The following is a 14179-nucleotide window of genomic DNA, read 5'->3' on the forward strand; positions in this document are numbered from 1 at the left end:
ATATTATGTTTAGTAATATAAAACTGAAAGAATATTTGAAGAACTAAGCAAAAATAGCCAATAACAAAATGGCTGACGAATAACGGCTTTTGGGATTTCCCAAACGACATAAATGTCTCTTTGCTCGAAACTCCGGGGGACATTAATGTCGCATCACTTACGAAAGGGTTAATTTACCTAGCTTCTAGCTATCTTCCTACTACTACCTTCATATTACTATACAGCAGCTTGATAAACAGTAAAATAATATACTGTATTGAGGCATGGGAGAATGCACCTGTTACATACGTAAATAAAATACCATACAGAAAAGATCACTTAGAATCATTTATCATAAACCTCCCACATATTCTTCTGCTTCACTGTTTAAACTTAGTAACATCTTACCTATTCATCAACTTTATACTTTACGCATTTGTATTTTAGCACATAATAAATTCTACAACCGTCCTTCATCACATCCAGCTTACCCTACTAGACATTCATTACTATCTCTTCCACTCCGGTCTTCTTCTACTATGTGTGGACATAGACAGGTCTCCTATCAGATGGCACGGGCTTGAACCTATTGCCTGGCAGCCTACGCTTGATTGCCAATGCTCACAAATTTAAAGTGACCTTGAAACAACATCTGCTTGGATTACTGGGATAGCTTAAGTCTATTGACTCTTAGCTACTTTGTCTGCTGACTTGGGTTCGGCGCCATGATTAGCTCTGCTATTGCGCATATGGACCCTCATTTTCTACAGTTTTCTTATATTTTATATGTTGCATATTAAAATAATGAAAATAAATAGAATTAGAATAGGCAATAATAGTTAAATATAACTATACAGAAATAAATAGAGCTTTATGTCTATACTATTAATGTCAAAGTCTGTCATCACCACAGGTTTCCTTTAGCGGGATATTGCCGAAGCCGAGGCCGGACCGTAGTCTACACACACAAAAAAAAACAACAAAGGTCCACGTAGTTATGAGCAAAAACAAAAATATCCACCCAAATATCTCACCAATCCGATGAGCAGCACACACAAAAACTAAACCAATCGACAGAGCCACCCATCATGTCAAAATTTTCCAAGTTTCAAGTCATGTCTTGCACAACTCACCTTATGGTTTCTCAAAACTTGTCCCAAAGTCCCTATTAATTTGAGACTGTCCGATTGCTGTTTTAGAAATGGTCGCCGCTAGCCTATTCTAATGTCATGATTCGACATCTCACTAACTATTGGGGCATTGCTAAAAGAGGGAATCAAAAAGTTCGGGAGCACTCATAAATGCCCCGATAGTTACTGAGATGTTGAATTAGGAAGTCTCAAATTAATAGAGATTTTGGGACAAGTTTTGAGAAACCTTAAGGTGAGTTGTCCAAGACATGACTTGAAACTTGGAATATTTTGACATAATGGGTGGCTCTGTCGATTGGTTTAGTTTTTGTGTGCGCTGCTCATCGGATTGGTGAAATATTTGGGTTTGGGGTATATATAAATATAGATTGGCTAATTGCTTGTGAGGGGAAGTTGTTAGGCTGCCGCATTCTTTAACTAGGAAATTTTTACTGCTATCAAGTAACAGTCAAGGACAACCTAACGAAGCCGATAAGATTAAGTGTAATGTTGTAATGAGTGCATAATGACAAGTGCACAAACAATTGATTTGCCAATATAAATAAAGTAGCATGAATTATATGTTGATGTATGGTTGTACAAAAATTAATTTAACAGTAAAGTAGTGTAGAGCGCCAGCCATTTTTTCTCTGAAGCTGTACGAAGGTAGTTTATTCCAATGTAGGATTACATCTCTCAGCTGCTTCCTTTTTTCTCCCAGTACAATACATTTCACCTTTTTAGCTATGTCAGCCACTTGTAGTATTCCTTGTCAACTATTTATTTTCCAACTTTCATCGCTTATGCCTATTCCTGTATATAGCTGTAGTATATATCCAAAAATATGATAAAAGTATTATTGCATGAAAATAGGTACTTAAGTGTGTTGTAGCAAAAAAAGGCTGTCTGCTCTTGTCAACTAGCTTTTATACTGCCTAATACTGCGTAACCCCTGGATTTGTCTACTTATCGTAATACAACATACCCTTACTTTTTTATCGGGTCATACCAAAATTATCAATGAGCACTTGCGGTAACTCCTCTTACTTGTGATCCTCATTATCTGACTTTGTTAAGGTCGTCTAACCCTGTGCAACTGCCAAAAATACTCTCCTTTTCAATGTCAGCACCATCGCCTGTATCGCTCTCTTTTCTATCACAGTGACCACCTCCATCATCGATATCGCCATGGTGACCACCATCCCTACCAGTACTTTCACCAGACCACCGTCTCTACCAACACTACCACCACAATTGACCAACGTAGATAGAGCCTGTTGGTAGGGACAATAATGACTCCTCAACTTCAGCTATCGGCTCTTTCGTTTTGACCTCAATCTCACTAATGGAAACGGGCATTACAGGCATTTCGTGGGAATACTCTTCCTAGGTCGTCTCTGTCTGCAAAGGACGCGTGGTGCCACAGACCAGTGTTAGTATAGTCTAGACCTATTTATCTCAGCCTGTTCCTGATACAGTGCAGGTCTACTCCCTGTGATTCTCTTCCAAACCTCGACCAATTGTTGTATAGCCATCCCAAATGCTTCGGCATTCTCCAATTCAGTGACTGCTGCCTCATTTATTACTAACAGCCTAACCATTCTTTCCTCAGACTTCCTCTATATCTCCCATTAATCTCAGTCTTCGCTATCTTTCTCTCATAACCATCACTGTCCATCATTTCATCACTGCCTATCATTTCATCACTGAACACCCCAACTAACAATTTTACGTTCCCAGAACGTTCCAGGGATGTTCCGAAAAGTCCCAGAAACGTTACATCGTAACGTTGTCACAAGATTATTTGTAGACACATTTTCAACGTTCCAGCAACGTTGTGGGAAAAACATTGCTGGAACGTAACTCTTAAAACGTTCCATCAATGTTGTGGGAATTACTTTGTTGGAACGTATTTCCCATAATGTCCCTACAACGTTGTGGGAACTACGTTGCTGGTACGTATTTCCCACAACGTCCCAGCAACGTTGTGGGAATTACGTTGCTGGAATGTTAGCAAATGATCCCGCATAACATTCCCACAATATTGGGAGAACATTACGTAATATTCCACGAACATTTCTTCCATAATATTGTCTCAAGGCTATTAGCTAACATCCCAGGAAGGTTACGTATAGAACATTGGTGGGACATTGATGCGGAGGGATATTCCATCTTTATTATACAATATTCCTAGCTACTGCGCATCGCTTTCCTTGCCGCGGTAATATCGTTGAGCTAAAACGAATTATAATTATAAGGGCATACAAGTTAAATGGCATTGGCTTCGCTCTTCTAACGAAATGATATACATACGCGTCGGCTTGTCGGACGACACGGAACGTTCATCAATCGGTGGATAGACTATCACCATCCATCTGACACAACATGTATATGTGGCGAACTGATCAGTTGCGATGTGTTCACACTGTCGCGTCTTACTTTGAAACGTTTAACGCATGGTCAGAGCCTAATGGACCCTAGTCATTTTTGCGATATGTCTAATGAAGTGCGAAAATATAAATTTGTAGTGACTTTTCATTTCATTTACATAAATCATTCAAATTTATTATTATTTTTTTTATTATTTTGGTTGTTTTTATATATGTAATAAAAAATCTATAACATTTTTAATTTGCTTCATTTTAAATAAATTTTTGTTATGAAAGGGGGACAACTTCCAAAAAATGAATCATGCGTTTTTGTACCACTCTAGCTAGAACGTTAGAGGAAAAGGTTTGCTGACGTTATTATAACGTTATTACAAAACATTGTTATCGAATGTCTCAGCAATGTTACAGGATTGCTACTTTGAAATGTCTGGGTATAAACATTCACATAATATTGTCTTCTAATATATTCGGAACAGTATGGCATTTCACCATTATGGAACATTCAGCAGATGATCTGGTGCAAAATTCCTGCGAAATGGGGAGAATGTTACAGAACATTCCACAAGCATGCCTTTCATGATGTTGCCTCAAAGATATTAGCTAACATCCCAGGAACGTTTTCGTGCAGAACAATAGTGGGGTGTAACTGTGTAGACAATTTCTAACATTTTGATGTTTCACAGAATGTTCCTCTAATGAATTGCGTACAATGTTACTATAATGTACTGAGCATAACCGTCGACAATATTATTTCCTTAAGCTATACAACATTCCACCAACATTATGTCTCCGAAGCAACCTAATTTTTCTATAATGTGCCATGCTTAACCTTCACACAACATCTCTTCTCAAGGCTGCCGGACATTCAACAAATATTGCACCTTAGATATATACGAAGACTTTTACTAGATTATTCTTAAAATAATCTTTGTGAGCATCTCAATAGTTAGGGCATGGTTCCGAAGCTGTATATTTTGGTACAAACAGTTGCATGATATAATAACAAAAAATAATATGAAACACAATAAAAATATAGCTATAAAATGACTAAACTCTATATATATTGTCATCATCAAAACATGGCAGAAAAATACCACAACCTTTACACCAGAATAAATTATATATCAATGATACACAGAGACAAACAAGCAAAGCAATGATCATATTTGTGAATAATGCTACAGTCCACCAAATGCATTACCACATTAGACTAAAGTTTTTCCAGCTCGTCCGTCCTTGGATTGTGGTGGCGAAGGCTGTTCTTTCATCCAACAATTCAGATTACAGTACAATCCTTTAAGCCCTAAAATGTGAAGAAGCATTTATATTAGCAGATGAGAACTGCTAAAAAGTACAGAATACAAACAAAGCAAATATGAGTATAAACTAAATATGGCAACAACCTGTTAACAATGTAATTATGAACATCGAGGTTGATCTACCACATCACAGTGTCACTTGCTAGATACATGAAATAGTACCAGCAATACTTTTCTTTTCACTATTTGTGGGCACTCTATAATAAGGTAATATTGTTCACTCATTCAAGTTTTTGGAATCGCGATTCCTCATAATAGGCACAGGTCATAGAGTTATCTCCCCCTAGAGTGATAACTGCACGAGCGTTTCCGGTGCCAACAAGGAGCGTTTAGGCCACGCCTCTTTTTTGTGCTAGTCAGTCGTAGTGATTGACTAGATCAATAACATCAGCTATGAGAAGGGTTAAACAAGGATCATGAATTCCAGTTGAGATAGTAATTAATGCTCATATTAAAGAAATGATGATTATAGTTTGTTACTTTAATATATGCTAATTATTTAAAGCAATTCAATACCTACCAGAGATTGCTAAACATATTATGGAAATGTTTACTTTTTTATTTCCATAAACATAAATATTTCCATAATTTTAGGGAAATGGATATGGAAATTTTATTTTACAAGTATGGAAATAATATGAAAATAGAAATAATATGGAAATGAATTATGGAAATGGAAATAATATGGAAATGGAAATAATATGGAAATGAATTATGGAAATGGAATTAATATGGAAATGAATTATGGAACTTTTATGGAAATAGAAATAATCTGGAAATGAATTATGAAAATGGAAATAATATGGAAATGAATTATGAAAATGGAAATTGTGACATACACGTAATCCCTGATACCTACATGACTTGCCAAGGCACTGAATAGATAGTGAGTGATAGTGAAGGTAATGCAAGCAGTTACTCATAGATAACATACATAGTCATACTGGGGTTGTATTACATTGGTGTGATGGGAAGCTAATCAACTGCCATCAACTATGAGCTGTACTACCCGGTGTTGCCCGAGTAATAAAAAAAGTATTTGGACAGAAAATTTATTTTTATATAACATTTACTATTCTAAATTTTAAACTTCATATCATGAGAAAATATTTTTAAGCAGTTTAAATGAATTAAGAGGAAAAAGAAAACAACTCTAAAGGTTTGCAAGCTTTTTCAAACAACTACAACTTTTAAATTTCATATCATGAAAGAAGTGTTTTGTTGAAATAAATTAGGAAAAAAAATAAAAACTGTAAATGTGTTTAAATGTAAAATAATTAGCAAGTAATGGCTAAATATAATCTGTTTAGCTATGATTACAATGAAAAATTATTTAATAAATAAGGTAATAAAAAAGTTTATCTATTTTTATATAATTATAGTTAGTAGAATTAAGTATAATTTATTTTTATTTAACATATAACAGCATTTACCACTTTAACTTTCAAACTACATATTATAAAAAGTGTTTTGTGTAATTGAAATAAATGAAGAGAAGAGAGAAAATAAAAACAACTGTAAATGTTTTCAAGCTTTTTCAAACAACTACCACTTTTAAACTTCATATCATGAAAGAAGTTTTTTGTTAAAATGAATTAAGAAGAAAAATGAAACTGCAAATTTGTTTAAATGTAAAATAATTAGCAAGTAATGCTAAATATAATCTGTTTAGCTATGATTACAATAAAAAATTATTGTAATCATAGCTAATTTTTATTACTTTATTTAATAAATAAAGTAATTCACAACTACTTTTTATTACTTTATTTAATAGATAAAGTAATAAAAAGTCTATTTTATTTTTAAATAATTATAATTTAGTATAATTAAGTATAATTTATTTTCATCTAACATATAACAACATTTGCCACTCTAACTTTCAAACTTTTTGCTTGCTTACATCAAGCAAAGATGTCCACTAACTAGTGGACATCTTTGCTTCAAGCTAGTCTATGTATTTGATTGATATGTATTGAAATCTAATATTACATGCAAGGGCTGTTTGTGAACTGTGGTGTCAATGAATCACTCTATCACCATACAATGTCAATACTTTCAGTTGATGGCAGTCGATTAGCTTCCCATCACACCAATGTAATACAACCCCAGTATGACTATCTATCTTATCTATGAATAACCAATGATATACAGCCCCTCATGTGTGGGGGCTGTATATCATTGGAGTAACTGATTGCATTAACTCACTTACTTAACACCATCTATTCAGTGCCTTTGCAATGCATGTAGGTATTGAATTGCTTTAAATAATAAGCATATATTAGAATAATAAACTATAATCATCATTTCTTTAATATGAGCAATAATTACTATCTTAACTGGAAATTCATGATCATTCTCATGGCTGACGTTATTGTTCTGTCGATCACTACGATTGACTAGCACAAAAAAGGGGCGTGGCCTAAACGCTCCTTGTTGGCACCGGAAACGCTCGTGTTGCTGAATGCACAGTTATCACTCTAGGGGGAGATAACTCTATGGCACAGGTGGATACAAGAGTGCACAACCACCATATTTTCAAAATTATCCTAATCAGCTTTTTATTTAATGGCTTCATAAATGAGCTTCCTATAAGGCTGCAACTTCATATTGGCATATTATGAAAAATGCACAAGCATATCATATTTGGGGTTGCGCTAATAGTAAGTTTCTTCAGAAGCAACTAATGTCCTAGTCGCATTGTTCTTATGCTGAATTATCATTTTAATAATTTGAAATTTAAAAAAGAGTTGTTGTAGAATAGCAATGCAGTAAATTAATTAGTAAATCTCATGTAGCAAAAAACACGAACTTGGACATATCCATTAAAAAATAATAACAAACTGTAAGCTAACAACTCCGCATTAGTCGAGTTATTCACTTGGAGTAAACCTTTCTGATGAGACGCTATATGTGCAAACAGCTATATACACAGGTAAATGAGAAGCACTGCTAATGCTATTGCAGATTGTTCCAAAGCTTTAAGAAACGCCGTGCAGATATTTAATGAAAAATTAAACGATAAGATTTTGTAAGTTTTAGTTGATCTAGAAGTATGCGAGCAGCCTGCCTTTTCAATTTCCTTTATAAGCTTGTTTGAATTAGCGCGTACACTCTTTTAAAAATACATAGTCAATCGGCTATTGTTGCCTCTTACATATTGTCAAATTCTTCAATCATACCTATCTTATATCACAATCAAATAGCTGAAAATCATGTCATAAAAAGAGAAAAAGAAATTACATCGCACTACTAGCTCTAAGTTGACATTTTGGTAAAAGGCAGCACGATTCTCAACCTAACATGCTTATCACAAGTTATACATAATCTAACACAATGCAAACTTTCAAGAGTTGCTTTCTTAATTATCTACACGTGCACACAACTCTTAGATTTCCATATTTTCTCTGCTTAAAATTCTGATGTGCTAGGTAGTTAGTGTTGAAATGTGCTTCCAATCTGCCAAAAAAATCTACGTTTTGTACTACAGCATTTCTAAATTTGAAACTAATTTTTCCAACTTTCAATAACAAAAATCACAGTTAAAGGGAGAGTAACTATAGATCTATCGTAAATTCAAGAGTACAAGTCGAGATCTGAAGTTTGGTTCGAAAATCCTGGTTTTGACATGTACATACCGTGACCTCTTCCATGGCCCAAATCTTTTATTCGCTAATAGTTCAATCGGGATCAGAGGCGGGCAATGCGTAGCTGAAGAAATGGCATTCAAAACACCATCAGTAAGGACGCCTTTTTTGGCGCCGTCGGGAATACTACAATTAACAAAAGCCTGAGAGTAGCATGTTATAGTGAAGATCACAGAGAACAAAAAACAAGCACTTAACCAACGTACTGGTTCACCTCAATACAATAACAAAACCGCTACCTCGGATAATAGGTATTCAACAGTGTAGCAATGCCGCAAGACAGATTTCTGTCAGAAATCGTGATTCATGTACAAGAAAAAGGTGTGAATGCCCAATAGTGGATGTGTCAAATGGATTACTGAAGTGTGGCTTTGTAGGCAGATACTACAAAAACCAACATCAAATTCAAAACATATCACGTAATTCCAGAAGAGAATCCTAGTGATGACATTTCGAATGGTGAATAATGGGGACCTGGTGTTCCAATGAGCTCACATTGAGTAGGATTACTGGTATTGCACTATTTTATAAATAAATTCCTATATGTGATATCATGTAATTTTGATTCGCAACGGTTTTTTGAAGTTGAATTTTACTAGAAATCGTGCCATGAATTACATTACCGTCGTATTTTTGTGCAGACACCGCAGCAATACTATTTAAATTCATGAAAGAAACGAAGTCACTGTTGGGATTCAAACACAAATGCTCTATGGTAACATCTTCCAGCGCAGCGAGCTGGAAGCTTGTAGGTGTAGCATAAATACACACTGGTCAGTGCGCAAGGCGACATTGCAGTAGAAGGACTGGTCTTATGTACTGAATATTATATGGTATGTTTATCGAATTTGATATGGTTGTCACGACGTTAAGGGCTTAGGGCACAAATAAACAAACTTTCCATGTAGCTGAATTAAAGCATATTGATAACATATTAGTAAGCCTACAACATGTATAATAAAAACACAGACATGGAAAATTTGCAATAGTGATGGAAAAATGCAAGAAATATGTCTAGATCTCACCTGTCCCACAGTTATTGATACCGATTCAATTGGTTATGGAGAATTTACTGTTGAGCCGAACCGGTGTATGGTTGGCAAATTGACCATAGTAGTGGTGATTGACTAGATAGCGATTAGACGATTAGTTGCAAGGATAATGGCCAGATCTTGTGAGATTCATTCTAAAAAATCGCAAACAAACTACATTAGAGATCTTGCAAACAGCAAATCGATAAACTATCAATATGGTAAGAATCTAATGGTTATGGACTTGGACTGAGATTGAACCGATAACCTTGTAGTTGCAAACCCTAAATCTGGCCACTAAAAACTGCTGGTTGGTCACTACTAATATTGCTCAACATTTTCCAACTGAATAACAAGTTTAGTAGCTCAGTGACTAACAAACATGTCTTTACTCATTTGATATATGCGTATAGATCTTCATCTTTATGAAATTTTGGAGACAAAAATAATGGCAAAGAAAGATTTCTTCAAATTAAGTTTAGGAAATGGCGTTCAAACTTGTATCAGAGTTTGTCACATCAGAGTTGTCTTATCTATTTTATGGCAGTCAAAAACTATTAATGATTCACCATTACTCCGTTTGTACACAACACACAGTCACTCGCAATGATATTTATTATCAACAATGCCTCTGAAGTAGGTAATGAAATCAAAAGATATTGCTACTACTCAGTAACATGCTTTACACATTTTTCTACGCATATATGGCTTCAAAGCCATTTCAATTCTATTAGCAAAAGCTCGCTCAACCAGCAAAAGTGTTTTTATCAGTTATTAAGACATTCGATAACATCGCTGTGATACGTGAAAAAAATCATTTTAAAAGTTGTACTTCTCTTAAAGCACAGAGGTACAGTTAAAGAACGAAAGCAATATGTGACCCTTTTAGTGCCATAGGCCTACTCTTTTTAATGAATTCCTGTTTACAGAAGCGTGACATTTTAAAGACAAATTATATCCATTCTATGACTCGCAAATGCTTTTCAAGCTGTTTTCCAACGTCAAACGCATCCAAGAACGATAATCCACTGCAGTTTACCACCATGGAGTGCAATTATTTATAAACACAGTCTTTAACACTCGGTTTTATTTACGGAGAAAAACTTGAATTTGTACCAATGCAAAAAACTTTACTCACCTGCAATAACGATCACAAAGAGCGTCAATATCATTTATTACTATATTGTGAATTTTATTGCAAGTATTGCAGATGAGTTAAGCATCGTTAAATCATTAATTGAACTACAACAACCGGAAAAATAAATCAGTATGGCGGATATTTTCTCCTCCTAGTTTTGCCTTGTCCGATATTTTCAGGCATAATACGATGTAAATGCATACCTTCGAAATCTTTCGAAGGAGTACGATGCGGATTTTTAGCTTTCCCACGCATCGAACTTCATAAATTCAGAAAAGTTATAACTGAATTCTATGTATATGCCCACAAACAATCTCGGTTGATATTTTGGTTCATTATACAGTAATACAAAAAAGCGTTTAATCTCTTTGTAAAGATTTAATAGACGTAAACTGACAAAACGTCGTAAAACCACGGTTATGGAAGAGCAAGCGAGTCATACTTAACGCCGAATACCTGTTGGAGATTCCGACAAGTTGGTGATTTTTTCTGAAACTACCGATGTGATTACCGCTGCCTATACTCATGATGTTGTGTTAAAACTGCTAAAAGAGTTCTGAATAAATATCGCCGAGTGATTTATTCACTACTAATGGACGTGATTTGACGCTATTTGGTAAGAAACCTCAAATTGTTGATCAGTTACAAAACTGCCTTACACAAAGCCACTGCACACTCGCAGACCTGCGAAAATGGTGCCCGAAGGGTTGAAATCAACTTGATATCGAATAATGAATACCATATTTGCCTTGTGGTGACCGATTTAACTCATGCACTACTATAAGCCCCTCTGTGGGGCTTACAGACAATTTAAATCAGACGGAAGCCCCTCACTGGAGCTTTTTTATATTATGTGGTTTGGTTCTCTTTTTGTAGCTACAAGTGAATGGATTCAAATTTTCTTGGTTCAAATGCTTAGTATGGAGACTATTGTAGTGTGTGCTCATGTGAAACTGACAGTAAAGGATTTTTATAAGTATTATATATATAGCATTTGAATTCATTTCATGTGAAACGTTAACTGCGGATGATTCCCAACATCTATAAGCACAAAAGCTCTGAAACGCGCTCGTAGAGAGCATACGAATTTCATCGCATCTGACGAAGACTTGCCTTGTTTGGCCTGACCCATTTTGTGAGCAGCTGTTTGAATGGCTTTTGTTGACACAAATTAATTATGTTCAACCTAAAATGAATTACGTAGTAAATAAGTTGAAGACTCTTTTATGAGAAAGAGATTTTGAGGTGATTTTTTTGTGAGCAGTACATCATGTTTATGTTACAAAACTATTTATTGTACTGACTGAAAAGAAAAACGAAGTTGCAAGTTGTCAGTCAAGACTCAATAATCATTTTTTATTTACAGCATGAAACTTTGTTGAGTCCAAAAATAATCCGTCAGACAACAAGCAAAGCAACCTTTTCACTTCTAACATTCCTTGCAAAAAACATAATTTTCAGTGATTTGTCTGCTAATATGTTACACAATTCTAAGAAAATTTATCTTTGCCAAAATTATTTAAGCATTGCCAAGTGGAAGTAACTTTATGCGGATCCATGGTCTATTCTAGCAAATACATGTAGACTAATTATTATGACATGACCATGTAGTAACTGTAATTTTTAATTTCTGTAATTTATCTAATTGTAATTTTTACAATTTGATATAAATGAGATAATCTCTCTTCGAGTTAAATTCAACAACAAGATTGCATAAAGGTTTGGAAATTTTTTTGAAGGTGCATCCCCCTTTTTCTTATTTTGTAAAGAGCAAATCTGACAATACAACAATCATTTCAACGGGTATGTGAACTGACTGTTTGATATAGCCGCGTAATTGCCTTTAAGCTGTATAAATCATCTATGTGAGAATTTTCTGCAAGTTGACAGGCTCGGTTACGATGGTTGTTTCTTGTGTCATTACTGACCAATGCCCCAGATGGGCGCAAACTATTTTGTAATTGCAAAAGGAAGATTTGTTTAGTAAATTGACAATGTCATATAAGCAAGCTAATAACAATAACTGAACACTTCATTGTTTTGTTAATTATTTGTAATATCTACTGTGACAAGCAACAACAAAAACTGAGCCAAAGGTTTCAAAAGAACAGTGAATATTACACTGTATTATTTAACACTGTTTACGAAAACCTACAATAGGTGTTCTCGTCATTTCATGAACAAAAAATAAGATTGTTATATATGACCTATTGTTAAAGGTTGACTTGCAACAAAATTCACATTACAGTTATTTGATATCAAAAGATTCACCGTGTCTTATTCTGTTGTGTTGTAGGTGCAAATTATATGGGAATGTGATTAAAAGCTTTTAAAAGCTATAAAAACCAACAGTTAATCGCAGCCACATGAGACCGCCGTAGTTTGAATTCTCTTTCCAAAGCGGCTCAAATGGGACGTAGTTGTTACAGGATGGTTTCTGTTTACACTTTCATGCAACCTCATTCGTCGAAATATTTTCACAAATATATTTCACACGTTCAATAAAACCAGGTCTATTGTTCTTACGCGTCTATTTTATCGTCATTGTAATGCAGTCACTTTTAGCTCTGATATATTATAACTTACCGTAAAAGGTCGTTAAACTTTCTATCCTTAGTTCGAAGGCGTACATATCATTGTCTGATAATCATGACGAGCCTGTTGGTCACATGTGATATTCGAAAATTGCTGCAAAAATTATTTGCGAAGTATTGGGTCACATGATCAGATTACGACTTGACGATTAGATCAAGCCAAAACAAAATTGAAAATAGCGCGCATCTATATTTGATATGGGGTCTTCGGTAAAACCCGAAGTGTTTGTCATAAACTAGTGCTACGATAAGTTTTATATGGAGCTTTTTATTGGCCTTTCAATTCACATGAGAACATCACGTAACAAGACAATAACTAAACTGTCAGAACTACGTCAGAGAAATAAACAGATTCCAATTTACGGCGGCTTTTCGTTTTTGAGCTTTCAAGAGCTTGTAATCACATTTCCACACATTTGGCACCTACAACACAACAATGTAAGACATGGTGAATCTTTTGATACCAAATAACTGTAATGTGAATTTTGTCGCAAGTCAACCATTAAGACTAAAACTAAAGCTTTGGAGGCTAAGCTGCTTTTCATCAACAACAAAAACTTCAGCTTTTTAAAATTCACTCTCAGAGTCGTAGAGCTCACTGTGTGCTATACGGCTCTGTTCACGTCTACACATACTGTTGCAACAATAAAGCTATCTCTCCTTGGAGCAGACAATTCCACATCTCCGGTAACTTTTAACTACTAAACAGCTATGGCATTCGTTAAAAAGTATTAGTCAGCCCAGCTTATAGCTCTATGGTGACAGTTTTGTCTTATTAATAGAAACGCACATGCAATAGATTGAAGGGGAGTCTATGGGTGATCGATCCGCATGATGCCACACTATCACAGTATTATCCAAGAATTGTATTTCAATGGGATTATCGCTCAACTGAGCAGTTACCGGTGTATCTTAGACTCGCAGCTTACAAATTTCTTACTCATCAATACTCTT

At 35.0% G+C, this 14179-nt stretch overlaps 1 long non-coding RNA gene across 1 annotated transcript; it reads right to left on the bottom strand.

The window, feature by feature from the left end:
- Positions 1–4451: 4451 nt before the first annotated feature.
- LOC137399932 (uncharacterized) lies at positions 4452–10771 on the bottom strand. Its single transcript, XR_010979194.1, has 4 exons — positions 10632–10771; positions 9488–9648; positions 8454–8588; positions 4452–4802 (listed from the first exon to the last, which is right to left on the bottom strand). It is a non-coding gene; the product is annotated as an uncharacterized lncRNA (long non-coding RNA).
- Between the last annotated feature and the right edge of the window lie 3408 nt (positions 10772–14179).

The sequence above is a fragment of the Watersipora subatra genome, chromosome 7 (assembly GCF_963576615.1).
Source record: "Watersipora subatra chromosome 7, tzWatSuba1.1, whole genome shotgun sequence".
In the NCBI taxonomy this organism is placed as follows: Eukaryota; Metazoa; Bryozoa; class Gymnolaemata; order Cheilostomatida; family Watersiporidae; genus Watersipora; species Watersipora subatra.